The 15,526-nt window shown below is 30.9% G+C and overlaps 1 long non-coding RNA gene across 1 annotated transcript; it reads right to left on the bottom strand.

Moving 5' to 3' along the window:
• Positions 1-667: 667 nt before the first annotated feature.
• LOC127114966 (uncharacterized) lies at positions 668-14,725 on the bottom strand. Its single transcript, XR_007800628.1, has 2 exons — positions 14,279-14,725; positions 668-814 (listed from the first exon to the last, which is right to left on the bottom strand). It is a non-coding gene; the product is annotated as an uncharacterized LOC127114966 (long non-coding RNA).
• Between the last annotated feature and the right edge of the window lie 801 nt (positions 14,726-15,526).

Genomic DNA, 15,526 nt, shown 5'->3' with positions numbered 1-15,526 from the left:
TGTAAATTGAAGAATCCTTTTTAGGATACTTTTAAATCCTCAATATAAATTGCATACTCATATTAAACACATCAACCCATGATATTTTTCGAGAATAAAGTTTTGTAATCTACTCTTGTGCATAAAAAAACATGAGAAATAATTTAGACATATTTTAATAGATATTTTCCTCATGAAACTCATAAATTTTGTGTCTTTTCTGCGTGCAAAACATATATATTTATAAAGAAATTCATGTCATTTGATGAAGAGAAACTACTCTTTGTAAATTTTAAAACGTCCATGTTATTTAAGGATTTTTAGGAATTGTATGTTGATATTGTTATACAAATTAGGAGCCCTCTAGGTTATTAAAAGTTTTGTTTTTGGGGGGGGGGTGTGGTGGCCGGGGGGGAAGGGGGGGGGAGGGGGGGGAAGGGTGCAGTTGTTTTGGATAGATGAGTTTACAAGAATGATTTATTTTTATTGAATTGTTGCGAGCCATTTTTAAATTATATTTTCTTAAATTTTGGGATAATTTGTGCGGGGATGAATATAAAAGACAAAAATATATAAAACATGACTAAAATATATAAATAAATATATTTATAAAAAGGAACCAAACAACAACTAAAATGAAAAAGAAAAAAACAATCAATAGGACCATTTTAAAGCAAAACAAATTGGAGAACCAAAACTTGAAAATGGATATATTACAAATAAAAAAATTAAAATCCTAAGGTGAATAAGCAGACAATTACGTATTCGAGTTCCGCCCTTCACATATTACAATGCCCCTACAAACTAAGTAATGGTCACGAGGACTCCCATTCACCTTTTTACTTCTAACGGAATGGTAAGTAATACCCTTTCGATTACAATGCCAAGATTAATTCTTCATAATTTCTTAGTAAAATTGTTGAATTTGTCTTTTAGGACATGATGTGTGTTCCCTGGTTGGAAAAATTTCTAGCAATCACCTCAGTTTTCACAGCATGTGAAGTCTATTCAAATCCCACAAAAATAAGTGTAACAATTGACTGTTATGCCAATGAATTATTTGGATCTTGCATAAAACCTCATCGAAAAGATCATCGAGTAATCCCAATGAGTGTTATTTAATTTGATAACTAGATCTAGATCTACAAAATTATAGAGATCTACTTATCAAATTAACCAATAGTCACTGCAGTACTCGATGATCTTTGTGAAAGGTAGTTATGTAAGATCAATATAATGGATTGTCATAGCAATCAAGGATGAACTTGTTACACTTGTTTTTGGAGGTATTCGAGTGGACTTCACATGCTTAAAATAATTTAGTGATTGCTAGAAATTCTTCCAACTAGCACACACACATCATATCCTAAGAGACAAACTCAAGAATTGTAACAAGAAAAAATTAAACTCGGCATTGTAATTGAAATGGGTATAAATTACCATTCTTATTGCCATTGTAGATATTTGATCTTGGACAAGACTCGAAGAGGGCTTGAGGGAGGAAAAGAGAGGAGTTTGGATACTCTCTAGAGGTAGAATAATGTTGTTGCAATCTCAGACACTCATCATTGTCTACCATATGTAATCAAAGATATTAATTGGTCGATGAACAATTGATATCAATGCTTGATGAAAAATATTAGATAAGTGGCAGGGGAGTATCCAGATCCGGGAGAGGGGGGAGATTGAGAGAGAAAGATTGATGATATTTTTTACAAAAGGGTTATTTAGGAATTGACAAAGCAAGAGTTTATATAGTGACAAAGATCTAGAGAGAATTCCATATAATAAATTTCAGTACTAGGGATTGTATCCTCTATATGCAGGAGTTCAGGAAAACATACAAATTCATTCAGAATGTAAGACTAACTATGATTACTTGATCAAAAATAGACGATCTTGATTAGATCAACATATACCCTTTTAGATTAATGACATCATATTTTTAAATTATACTTAAAAAAAAATCCTTCATCATGGTCTATTAATCAAGATCATACGATGGATATTGTTGCTTCTAGAAATCCAAAATGGTTATTAAGGAAATGATTGAATAACCTTATTATGACAACTGCTCACCTTTTTTCATCTTCTCATCTTAGATTTTATCATATTATGGGTGACGCGTGGCCTGTCTTCGAGAAGGGATAATAGTCAAAGGAAACTAATTTTTTATATATAATTCATTGAATAAAAGTAAATGAAGATTTTATGGAAAAATGTGAAAATGTACCCCACACGCCTATGTAACCTGATTTTCAAACCTCACAAGTGTTATCATCAAACAATACTCTTTTGGCATAAATGCCCTTTTGCCTCCTAAAATATTATGATTATGTGATTTTGGCCTGCACTTTTTTTACGTAATTTGGCCACCACCTTTTTTGAGTGAGTTAGGCCTCTTATTTTTTACTGTTTCTAGATGGTATCCGATATAAGAATTTTTTATATTGGGAACCGCATCCTATGTATGCAGGAGTTCATGCAGAAACACAAATGAAATAAGATCGTAAGAGAAATTAGATTATTCGCTTAAAGATAGACGAGCTTGATTTGATCCATAAAAAATGCACATTACTATGCTTATCCGTTTTAGGTGAAAGATATTTGATCTTGTGTCGAAAGATTGGTGCAAATACTTGAAAAAATTGATAAAAATGACATAATGATTGTTGCACTAATTTCAAAGCGTGTGTAAACACACTAAGCTTTAAGTTAGGATCGTCTCCAACAATTTAAGCAAACCAGATGCAAATGAGTGTAAATTGAAGAATCCTTTTTAGGATACTTTTAAATCCTCAATATAAATTGCATACTCATATTAAACACATCAACCCATGATATTTTTCGAGAATAAAGTTTTGTAATCTACTCTTGTGCATAAAAAACATGAGAAATAATTTAGACATATTTTAATAGATATTTTCCTCATGAAACTCATAAATTTTGTGTTCTTTTCTGCGTGCAAAACATATATATTTATAAAGAAATTCATGTCATTTGATGAAGAGAAACTACTCTTTGTAAATTTTAAAACGTCCATGTTATTTAAGGATTTTTAGGAATTGTATGTTGATACTGTTATACAAATTTAGGAGCCCTCTAGGTTATTAAAAGTTTTGTTTTTGGTGCAGTTGTTTTGGATAGATGAGTTTTACAAGAATGATTTATTTTATTGAATTGTTGCGAGCCATTTTTTAAATTATATTTTCTTAAATTTTGGGATAATTTGTGCGGGGATGAATATAAAAGACAAAAATATATAAAACATGACTAAAATATATAAATAAATATATTTTATAAAAAGGAAACCAAACAACAACTAAAATGAAAAAGAAAAAAACAATCAATAGGACCATTTTAAAGCAAAACAAAATTGGAGAACCAAAACTTGAAAATGGATATATTACAAATAAAAAATTAAAATCCTAAGGTGAATAAGCAGACAATTACGTATTCGAGTTCCGCCCTTCACATATTACAATGCCCCTACAAACTAAGTAATGGTCACGAGGACTCCCATTCACCTTTTTACTTCTAACGGAATGGTAAGTAATACCCCTTTCGATTACAATGCCAAGATTAATTCTTCATAAATTTCTTAGTAAAATTGTTGAATTTGTCTTTTAGGACATGATGTGTGTTCCCTGGTTGGAAAAATTTCTAGCAATCACCTCAGTTTTCACAGCATGTGAAGTCTATTCAAATCCCACAAAAAATAAGTGTAACAATTGACTGTTATGCCAATGAATTATTTGGATCTTGCATAAAACCTCATCGAAAAGATCATCGAGTAATCCCAATGAGTGTTATTTAATTTGATAACTAGATCTAGATCTACAAAATTATAGAGATCTACTTATCAAATTAACCAATAGTCACTGCAGTTACTCGATGATCTTTGTGAAAGGTAGTAGTAAGATCATATAATGGATTGTCATAGCAATCAAGGATGAACTTGTTACACTTGTTTTTGGAGGTATTCGAGTGGACTTCACATGCTTAAAATAATTTAGTGATTGCTAGAAATTCTTCCAACTAGCACACACACATCATATCCTAAGAGACAAACTCAAGAATTGTAACAAGAAAAAAATTAAACTCGGCATTGTAATTGAAATGGGTATAAATTACCATTCTTATTGCCATTGTAGATATTTGATGGACAAGACTCGAAGAGGGCTTGAGGGAGGAAAAGAGGAGTTTTGGATACTCTCTAGAGGTAGAATAATGTTGTTGCAATCTCAGACACTCATCATTGTCTACCATATGTAATCAAAGATATTAATTGGTCGATGAACAATTGATATCAATGCTTGATGAAAAATATTAGATAAGTGGCAGGGGAGTATCCAGATCCGGGAGAGGGGGGAGATTGAGAGAGAAAGATTGATGATATTTTTTACAAAAAGGGTTATTTAGGAATTGACAAAGCAAGAGTTTATATAGTGACAAAGATCTAGAGAGAATTCCATATAATAAATTTCAGTACTAGGGATTGTATCCTCTATATGCAGGAGTTCAGGAAACATACAAATTCATTCAGAATGTAAGACTAACTATGATTACTTGATCAAAAATAGACGATCTTGATTAGATCAACATATACCCTTTTAGATTAATGACATCATATTTTTAAATTATACTTAAAAAAATCCTTCATCATGGTCTATTAATCAAGATCATACGATGGATATTGTTGCTTCTAGAAATCCAAATGGTTATTAAGAAATGATTGAATGAACCTTATTATGACAACTGCTCACCTTTTTTTCATCTTCTCATCTTAGATTTTATCATATTATGGGTGACGCGTGGCCTGTCTTCGAGAAGGGATAATAGTCAAAGGAAACTAATTTTTTTATATAATTCATTGAATAAAAGTAAATGAAGATTTTATGGAAAAATGTGAAAATGTACCCCACACGCCCTATGTAACCTGATTTTCAAACCTCACAAGTGTTATCATCAAACAATACTCTTTTGGCATAAATGCCCTTTTGCCTCCTAAAATATTATGATTATGTGATTTTGGCCTGCACTTTTTTTACGTAATTTGGCCACCACACCTTTTTTGAGTGAGTTAGGCCTCTTATTTTTTACTGTTTCTAGATGGTATCCGATATAAGAATTTTTATATTGGGAACCGCATCCTATGTATGCAGGAGTTCATGCAGAAACACAAATGAAATAAGATCGTAAGAGAAATTAGATTATTCGCTTAAAGATAGACGAGCTTGATTTGATCCATAAAAAATGCACATTACTATGCTTATCCGTTTTAGGTGAAAGATATTTGATCTTGTGTCGAAAGATTGGTGCAAATACTTGAAAAAAATTGATAAAAATGACATAATGATTGTTGCACTAATTTCAAAGCGTGTGTAAACACACTAAGCTTTAAGTTAGGATCGTCTCCAACAATTTAAGCAAACCAGATGCAAATGAGTGTAAATTGAAGAATCCTTTTTAGGATACTTTTAAATCCTCAATATAAATTGCATACTCATATTAAACACATCAACCCATGATATTTTTCGAGAATAAAGTTTGTAATCTACTCTTGTGCATAAAAAAACATGAGAAATAATTTAGACATATTTTAATAGATATTTTCCTCATGAAACTCATAATTTTGTGTTCTTTTCTGCGTGCAAAACATATATATTTATAAAGAAATTCATGTCATTTGATGAAGAGAAACTACTCTTTGTAAATTTTAAAACGTCCATGTTATTTAAGGATTTTTAGGAATTGTATGTTGATATTGTTATACAAACTTAGGAGCCCTCTAGGTTATTAAAAGTTTTGTTTTTGGTGCAGTTGTTTTGGATAGATGAGTTTTACAAGAATGATTTATTTTTATTGAATTGTTGCGAGCCATTTTTAAATTATATTTTCTTAAATTTTGGGATAATTTGTGCGGGGATGAATATAAAAGACAAAAATATATAAAACATGACTAAAATATATAAATAATATATTTTATAAAAAGGAAACCAAACAACAACTAAAATGAAAAAGAAAAAACAATCAATAGGACCATTTTAAAGTAAAACAAAATTGGAGAACCAAAACTTGAAAATGGATATATTACAAATAAAAAAATTAAAATCCTAAGGTGAATAAGCAGACAATTACGTATTCGAGTTCCGCCCTTCACATATTACAATGCCCCTACAAACTAAGTAATGCTCACGAGGACTCCCATTCACCTTTTTACTTCTAACGGAATGGTAAGTAATACCCCTTTCGATTACAATGCCAAAATTAATTCTTCATAATTTTCTTAGTAAAATTGTTGAATTTGTCTTTTAGGACATGATGTGTGTTCCCTGGTTGGAAAAATTTCTAGCAATCACTCAGTTTTCACAGCATGTGAAGTCTATTCAAATCCCACAAAAAATAAGTGTAACAATTGATGTACAATGACATCAATGATTATTTGGATCTTGCATAAAACCTCATCGAAAAGATCATCGAGTAATCCCAATGAGTGTTATTTAATTTTAACTAGATCTAGTTCTACAAAATTATAGAGATCTACTTATCAAATTAACCAATAGTCACTGCAGTTACTCGATGATCTTTGTGAAAGGTAGTTATGTAAGATCAATATAATGGATTGTCATAGCAATCAAGGATGAACTTGTTACACTTGTTTTTGGAGGTATTCGAGTGGACTTCACATGCTTAAAATAATTTAGTGATTGCTAGAAATTCTTCCAACTAGCACACACATCATATCCTAAGAGACAAACTCAAGAATTGTAACAAGAAAAAAAATTAAACTCGGCATTGTAATTGAAATGGGTATAAATTACCATTCTTATTGCCATTGTAGATATTTGATCTTGGACAAGACTCGAAGAGGGCTTGAGGGAGGAAAAGAGTGGAGTTTGGATACTCTCTAGAGGTAGAATAATGTTGTTGCAATCTCAGACACTCATCATTGTCTACCATATGTAATCAAAGATATTAATTGGTCGATGAACAATTGATATCAATGCTTGATGAAAAATATTAGATAAGTGGCAGGGGAGTATCCAGATCCGGGAGAGGGGGAGATTGAGAGAGAAAGATTGATGATATTTTTTACAAAAAGGGTTATTTAGGAATTGACAAAGCAAGAGTTTATATAGTGACAAAGAGTCTAGAGAGAATTCCATATAATAAATTTCAGTACTAGGGATTGTATCCTCTATATGCAGGAGTTCAGGACAAACATACAAATTCATTCAGAATGTAAGACTAACTATGATTACTTGATCAAAAATAGACGATCTTGATTAGATCAACATATACCCTTTTAGATTAATGACATCATATTTTTAAATTATACTTAAAAAAATCCTTCATCATGGTCTATTAATCAAGATCATACGATGGATATTGTTGCTTCTAGAAATCCAAAATGGTTATTAAGGAAATGATTGAATAACCTTATTATGACAACTGCTCACCTTTTTTTCATCTTCTCATCTTAGATTTTATCATATTATGGGTGACGCGTGGCCTGTCTTCGAGAAGGGATAATAGTCAAAGGAAACTAATTTTTTTATATATAATTCATTGAATAAAAGTAAATGAAGATTTTATGGAAAAATGTGAAAATGTACCCCACACGCCCTATGTAACCTGATTTTCAAACCTCACAAGTGTTATCATCAAACAATACTCTTTTGGCATAAATGCCCTTTTGCCTCCTAAAATATTATGATTATGTGATTTTGGCCTGCCGCACTTTTTTTACGTAATTTGGCCACCACCTTTTTTGAGTGAGTTAGGCCTCTTATTTTTTACTGTTTCTAGATGGTATCCGATATAAGAATTTTTTATATTGGGAACCGCATCCTATGTATGCAGGAGTTCATGCAGAAACACAAATGAAATAAGATCGTAAGAGAAATTAGATTATTCGCTTAAAGATAGACGAGCTTGATTTGATCCATAAAAAATGCACATTACTATGCTTATCCGTTTTAGGTGAAAGATATTTGATCTTGTGTCGAAAGATTGGTGCAAATACTTGAAAAAAATTGATAAAAATGACATAATGATTGTTGCACTAATTTCAAAGCGTGTGTAAACACACTAAGCTTTAAGTTAGGATCGTCTCCAACAATTTAAGCAAACCAGATGCAAATGAGTGTAAATTGAAGAATCCTTTTTAGGATACTTTTAAATCCTCAATATAAATTGCATACTCATATTAAACACATCAACCCATGATATTTTTCGAGAATAAAGTTTTGTAATCTACTCTTGTGCATAAAAAAACATGAGAAATAATTTAGACATATTTTAATAGATATTTTCCTCATGAAACTCATAAATTTTGTGTTCTTTTCTGCGTGCAAAACATATATATTTATAAAGAAATTCATGTCATTTGATGAAGAGAAACTACTCTTTGTAAATTTTAAAACGTCCATGTTATTTAAGGATTTTTAGGAATTGTATGTTGATATTGTTATACAAATTTAGGAGCCCTCTAGGTTATTAAAAGTTTTGTTTTTGGTGCAGTTGTTTTGGATAGATGAGTTTTACAACAATGATTTATTTTTATTGAATTGTTGCGAGCCATTTTTTAAATTATATTTTCTTAAATTTTGGGATAATTTGTGCGGGGATGAATATAAAAGACAAAAATATATAAACATGACTAAAATATATAAATAAATATATTTTATAAAAAGGAAACCAAACAACAACTAAAATGAAAAAGAAAAAAACAATCAATAGGACCATTTAAAGCAAAACAAAATTGGAGAACCAAAACTTGAAAATGGATATATTACAAATAAAAAATTAAAATCCTAAGGTGAATAAGCAGACAATTACGTATTCGAGTTCCGCCCTTCACATATTACAATGCCCCTACAAACTAAGTAATGCTCACGAGGACTCCCATTCACCTTTTTACTTCTAACGGAATGGTAAGTAATACCCCTTTCGATTACAATGCCAAGATTAATTCTTCATAATTTTCTTAGTAAAATTGTTGAATTTGTCTTTTAGGACATGATGTGTGTTCCCTGGTTGGAAAAATTTCTAGCAATCACCCAGTTTTCACAGCATGTGAAGTCTATTCAAATCCCACAAAAATAAGTGTAACAATTGACTGTTATGCCAATGAATTATTTGGATCTTGCATAAAACCTCATCGAAAAGATCATCGAGTAATCCCAATGAGTGTTATTTAATTTGATAACTAGATCTGGTTCTACAAAATTATAGAGATCTACTTATCAAATTAACCAATAGTCACTGCAGTTACTCGATGATTTTCTTTGTGAAAGGTAGTTATGTAAGATCAATATAATGGATTGTCATAGCAATCAAGGATGAACTTGTTACACTTGTTTTTGGAGGTATTCGAGTGGACTTCACATGCTTAAAATAATTTAGTGATTGCTAGAAATTCTTCCAACTAGCACACACACATCATATCCTAAGAGACAAACTCAAGAATTGTAACAAGAAAAAAATTAAACTCGGCATTGTAATTGAAATGGGTATAAATTACCATTCTTATTGCCATTGTAGATATTTGATCTTGGACAAGACCGAAGAGGGCTTGAGGGAGGAAAAGAGTGGAGTTTGGATACTCTCTAGAGGTAGAATAATGTTGTTGCAATCTCAGACACTCATCATTGTCTACCATATGTAATCAAAGATATTAATTGGTCGATGAACAATTGATATCAATGCTTGATGAAAAATATTAGATAAGTGGCAGGGGAGTATCCAGATCCGGGAGAGGGGGGAGATTGAGAGAGAAAGATTGATGATATTTTTTTACAAAAAGGGTTATTTAGGAATTGACAAAGCAAGAGTTTATATAGTGACAAAGAGTCTAGAGAGAATTCCATATAATAAATTTCAGTACTAGGGATTGTATCCTCTATATGCAGGAGTTCAGTCAAAACATACAAATTCATTTAGAATGTAAGACTAACTATGATTACTTGATCAAAAATAGACGATCTTGATTAGATCAACATATACCCTTTTAGATTAATGACATCATATTTTTAAATTATACTTAAAAAAATCCTTCATCATGGTCTATTAATCAAGATCATACGATGGATATTGTTGCTTCTAGAAATCCAAAATGGTTATTAAGGAAATGATTGAATAACCTTATTATGACAACTGCTCACCTTTTTTTCATCTTCTCATCTTAGATTTTATCATATTATGGGTGACGCGTGGCCTGTCTTCGAGAAGGGATAATAGTCAAAGGAAACTAATTTTTTTATATATAATTCATTGAATAAAAGTAAATGAAGATTTTATGGAAAAATGTGAAAATGTACCCCACACGCCCCTATGTAACCTGATTTTCAAACCTCACAAGTGTTATCATCAAACAATACTCTTTTGGCATAAATGCCCTTTTGCCTCCTAAAATATTATGATTATGTGATTTTGGCCTGCACTTTTTTTACGTAATTTGGCCACCCCTTTTTTGAGTGATTTAGGCCTCTTTTTTTACTGTTTCTAGATGGTATCCGATATAAGAATTTTTTATATTGGGAACCGCATCCTATGTATGCAGGAGTTCATGCAGAAACACAAATGAAATAAGATCGTAAGAGAAATTAGATTATTCGCTTAAAGATAGACGAGCTTGATTTGATCCATAAAAAATGCACATTACTATGCTTATCCGTTTTAGGTGAAAGATATTTGATCTTGTGTCGAAAGATTGGTGCAAATACTTGAAAAAATTGATAAAAATGACATAATGATTGTTGCACTAATTTCAAAGCGTGTGTAAACACACTAAGCTTTAAGTTAGGATCGTCTCCAACAATTTAAGCAAACCAGATGCAAATGAGTGTAAATTGAAGAATCCTTTTTAGGATACTTTTAAATCCTCAATATAAATTGCATACTCATATTAAACACATCAACCCATGATATTTTTCGAGAATAAAGTTTTGTAATCTACTCTTGTGCATAAAAAACATGAGAAATAATTTAGACATATTTTAATAGATATTTTCCTCATGAAACTCATAAATTTTGTGTTCTTTTCTGCGTGCAAAACATATATATTTATAAAGAAATTCATGTCATTTGATGAAGAGAAAACTACTCTTTGTAAATTTTAAAACGTCCATGTTATTTAAGGATTTTTAGGAATTGTATGTTGATATTGTTATACAAATTTAGGAGCCCTCTAGGTTATTAAAAGTTTTGTTTTTGGTGCAGTTGTTTGGATAGATGAGTTTTACAAGAATGATTTATTTTTATTGAATTGTTGCGAGCCATTTTTAAATTATATTTTCTTAAATTTGGGATAATTTGTGCGGGGATGAATATAAAAGACAAAAATATATAAAACATGACTAAAATATATAAATAAATATATTTTATAAAAAGGAAACCAAACAACAACTAAAATGAAAAAGAAAAAAACAATCATTAGGACCATTTTAAAGCAAAACAAAATTGGAGAACCAAAACTTGAAAATGGATATATTACAAATAAAAAAATTAAAATCCTAAGGTGAATAAGCAGACAATTACGTATTCGAGTTCCGCCCTTCACATATTACAATGCCCCTACAAACTAAGTAATGCTCACGAGGACTCCCATTCACCTTTTTACTTCTAACGGAATGGTAAGTAATACCCCTTTCGATTACAATGCCAAGATTAATTCTTCATAATTTTCTTAGTAAAATTGTTGAATTTGTCTTTTAGGACATGATGTGTGTTCCCTGGTTGGAAAAATTTCTAGCAATCACTACAGTTTTCACAGCATGTGAAGTCTATTCAAATCCCACAAAATAAGTGTAACAATTGACTGTTATGCCAATGAATTATTTGGATCTTGCATAAAACCTCATCGAAAAGATCATCGAGTAATCCCAATGAGTGTTATTTAATTTGATAACTAGATCTGTTCTACAAAATTATAGAGATCTACTTATCAAATTAACCAATAGTCACTGCAGTTACTCGATGATCTTTGTGAAAGGCGTTATGTAAGATCATATAATGGATTGTCATAGCAATCAAGGATGAACTTGTTACACTTGTTTTTGGAGGTATTCGAGTGGACTTCACATGCTTAAAATAATTTAGTGATTGCTAGAAATTCTTCCAACTAGCACACACACACACATCATATAAGAGACAAACTCAAGAATTGTAACAAGAAAAAAATTAAACTCGGCATTGTAATTGAAATGGGTATAAATTACCATTCTTATTGCCATTGTAGATATTTGATCTTGGACAAGACTCGAAGAGGGCTTGAGGGAGGAAAGAGAGGAGTTTGGATACTCTCTAGAGGTAGAATAATGTTGTTGCAATCTCAGACACTCATCATTGTCTACCATATGTAATCAAAGATATTAATTGGTCGATGAACAATTGATATCAATGCTTGATGAAAAATATTAGATAAGTGGCAGGGGAGTATCCAGATCCGGGAGAGGGGGAGATTGAGAGAGAAAGATTGATGATATTTTTTACAAAAGGGTTATTTAGGAATTGACAAAGCAAGAGTTTATATAGTGACAAAGAGTCTAGAGAGAATTCCATATAATAAATTTCAGTACTAGGGATTGTATCCTCTATATGCAGGAGTTCAGGAAAACATACAAATTCATTTAGAATGTAAGACTAACTATGATTACTTGATCAAAATAGACGATCTTGATTAGATCAACATATACCCTTTTAGATTAATGACATCATATTTTTAATTTATACTTAAAAAAATCCTTCATCATGGTCTATTAATCAAGATCATACGATGGATATTGTTGCTTCTAGAAATCCAAAATGGTTATTAAGGAAATGATTGAATAACCTTATTATGACAACTGCTCACCTTTTTTCATCTTCTCATCTTAGATTTATCATATTATGGGTGACGCGTGGCCTGTCTTCGAGAAGGGATAATAGTCAAAGGAAACTAATTTTTTTATATATAATTCATTGAATAAAAGTAAATGAAGATTTTATGGAAAAATGTGAAAATGTACCCCACACGCCCTATGTAACCTGATTTTCAAACCTCACAAGTGTTATCATCAAACAATACTCTTTTGGCATAAATGCCCTTTGCCTCCTAAAATATTATGATTATGTGATTTTGGCCTGCACTTTTTTACGTAATTTGGCCACCACCTTTTTTGAGTGATTAGGCCTCTTATTTTTGTTTCTAGATGGTATCCGATATAAGAATTTTTTATATTGGGAACCGCATCCTATGTATGCAGGAGTTCATGCAGAAACACAAATGAAATAAGATCGTAAGAGAAATTAGATTATTCGCTTAAAGATAGACGAGCTTGATTTGATCCATAAAAAATGCACATTACTATGCTCCGTTTTAGGTGAAAGATATTTGATCTTGTGTCGAAAGATTGGTGCAAATACTTGAAAAAAATTGATAAAAATGACATAATGATTGTTGCACTAATTTCAAAGCGTGTGTAAACACACTAAGCTTTAAGTTAGGATCGTCTCCAACAATTTAAGCAAACCAGATGCAAATGAGTGTAAATTGAAGAATCCTTTTTAGGATACTTTTAAATCCTCAATATAAATTGCATACTCATATTAAACACACACAACCCATGATATTTTTCGAGAATAAAGTTTTGTAATCTACTCTTGTGCATAAAAAAACATGAGAAATAATTTAGACATATTTTAATAGATATTTTCCTCATGAAACTCATAAATTTTGTGTTCTTTTCTGCGTGCAAAACATATATATTTATAAAGAAATTCATGTCATTTGATGAAGAGAAACTACTCTTTGTAAATTTTAAAACGTCCATGTTATTTAAGGATTTTTAGGAATTGTATGTTGATACTGTTATACAAATTTAGGAGCCCTCTAGGTTATTAAAAGTTTTGTTTTTGGTGCAGTTGTTTTGGATAGATGAGTTTTACAAGAATGATTTATTTTTATTGAATTGTTGCGAGCCATTTTTTAAATTATATTTTCTTAAATTTTGGGATAATTTGTGCGGGGATGAATATAAAAGACAAAAATATATAAAACATGACTAAAATATATAAATAAATATATTTTATAAAAAGGAAACCAACAACAACTAAATGAAAAAGAAAAAACAATCAATAGGACCATTTAAAGCAAAACAAAATGGAGAACCAAAACTTGAAAATGGATATATTACAAATAAAAAAATTAAAATCCTAAGGTGAATAAGCAGACAATTACGTATTCGAGTTCGCGCCTTCACACATATTACAATGCCCCTACAACTAAGTAATGCTCACGAGGACTCCCATTCACCTTTTTACTTCTAACGGAATGGTAAGTAATACCCCTTTCGATTACAATGCCAAGATTAATTCTTCATAATTTTCTTAGTAAAATTGTTGAATTTGTCTTTTAGGACATGATGTGTGTTCCCTGGTTGGAAAAATTTCTAGCAATCACTACAGTTTTCACAGCATGTGAAGTCTATTCAAATCCCACAAAAAATAAGTGTAACAATTGACTGTTATGCCAATGAATTATTTGGATCTTGCATAAAACCTCATCGAAAAGATCATCGAGTAATCCCAATGAGTGTTATTTAATTTGATAACTAGATCTGGTTCTACAAAATTATAGAGATCTACTTATCAAATTAACCAATAGTCACTGCAGTTACTCGATGATCTTTGTGAAAGGCAGTTATGTAAGATCAATATAATGGATTGTCATAGCAATCAAGGATGAACTTGTTACACTTGTTTTTGGAGGTATTCGAGTGGACTTCACATGCTTAAAATATTAGTGATTGCTAGAAATTCTTCCAACTAGCACACACACATCATATCCTAAGAGACAAACTCAAGAATTGTAACAAGAAAAAAAATAAAACTCGGCATTGTAATTGAAATGGGTATAAATTACCATTCTTATTGCCATTGTAGATATTTGATCTTGGACAAGACTCGAAGAGGGCTTGAGGGAGGAAAAGAGAGGAGTTTGGATACTCTCTAGAGGTAGAATAATGTTGTTGCAATCTCAGACACTCATCATTGTCTACCATATGTAATCAAAGATATTAATTGTCGATGAACAATTGATATCAATGCTTGATGAAAAATATTAGATAAGTGGCAGGGGAGTATCCAGATCCGGGAGAGGGGGGAGATTGAGAGAGAAAGATTGATGATATTTTTACAAAAAGGGTTATTTAGGAATTGACAAAGCAAGAGTTTATATAGTGACAAAGAGTCTAGAGAGAATTCCATATAATAAATTTCAGTACTAGGGATTGTATCCTCTATATGCAGGAGTTCAGGAAAACATACAAATTCATTAGAATGTAAGACTAACTATGATTACTTGATCAAAAATAGACGATCTTGATTAGATCAACATATACCCTTTTAGATTAATGACATCATTTTTTAAATTATACTTAAAAAAAATCCTTCATCATGGTCTATTAATCAAGATCATACGATGGATATTGTTGCTTCTAGAAATCCAAAATGGTATTAAGGAAATGATTGAATAACCTTATTATGACAACTGCTCACCTTT

The sequence above is a fragment of the Lathyrus oleraceus genome, unplaced genomic scaffold (genome assembly GCF_024323335.1).
Source record: "Lathyrus oleraceus cultivar Zhongwan6 unplaced genomic scaffold, CAAS_Psat_ZW6_1.0 chrUn0756, whole genome shotgun sequence".
NCBI classification, from domain to species: Eukaryota; Viridiplantae; Streptophyta; class Magnoliopsida; order Fabales; family Fabaceae; genus Lathyrus; species Lathyrus oleraceus.
Note: the sequence above shows the minus strand (reverse complement) of the source record. Positions and strands in the feature narration are given on the sequence as shown.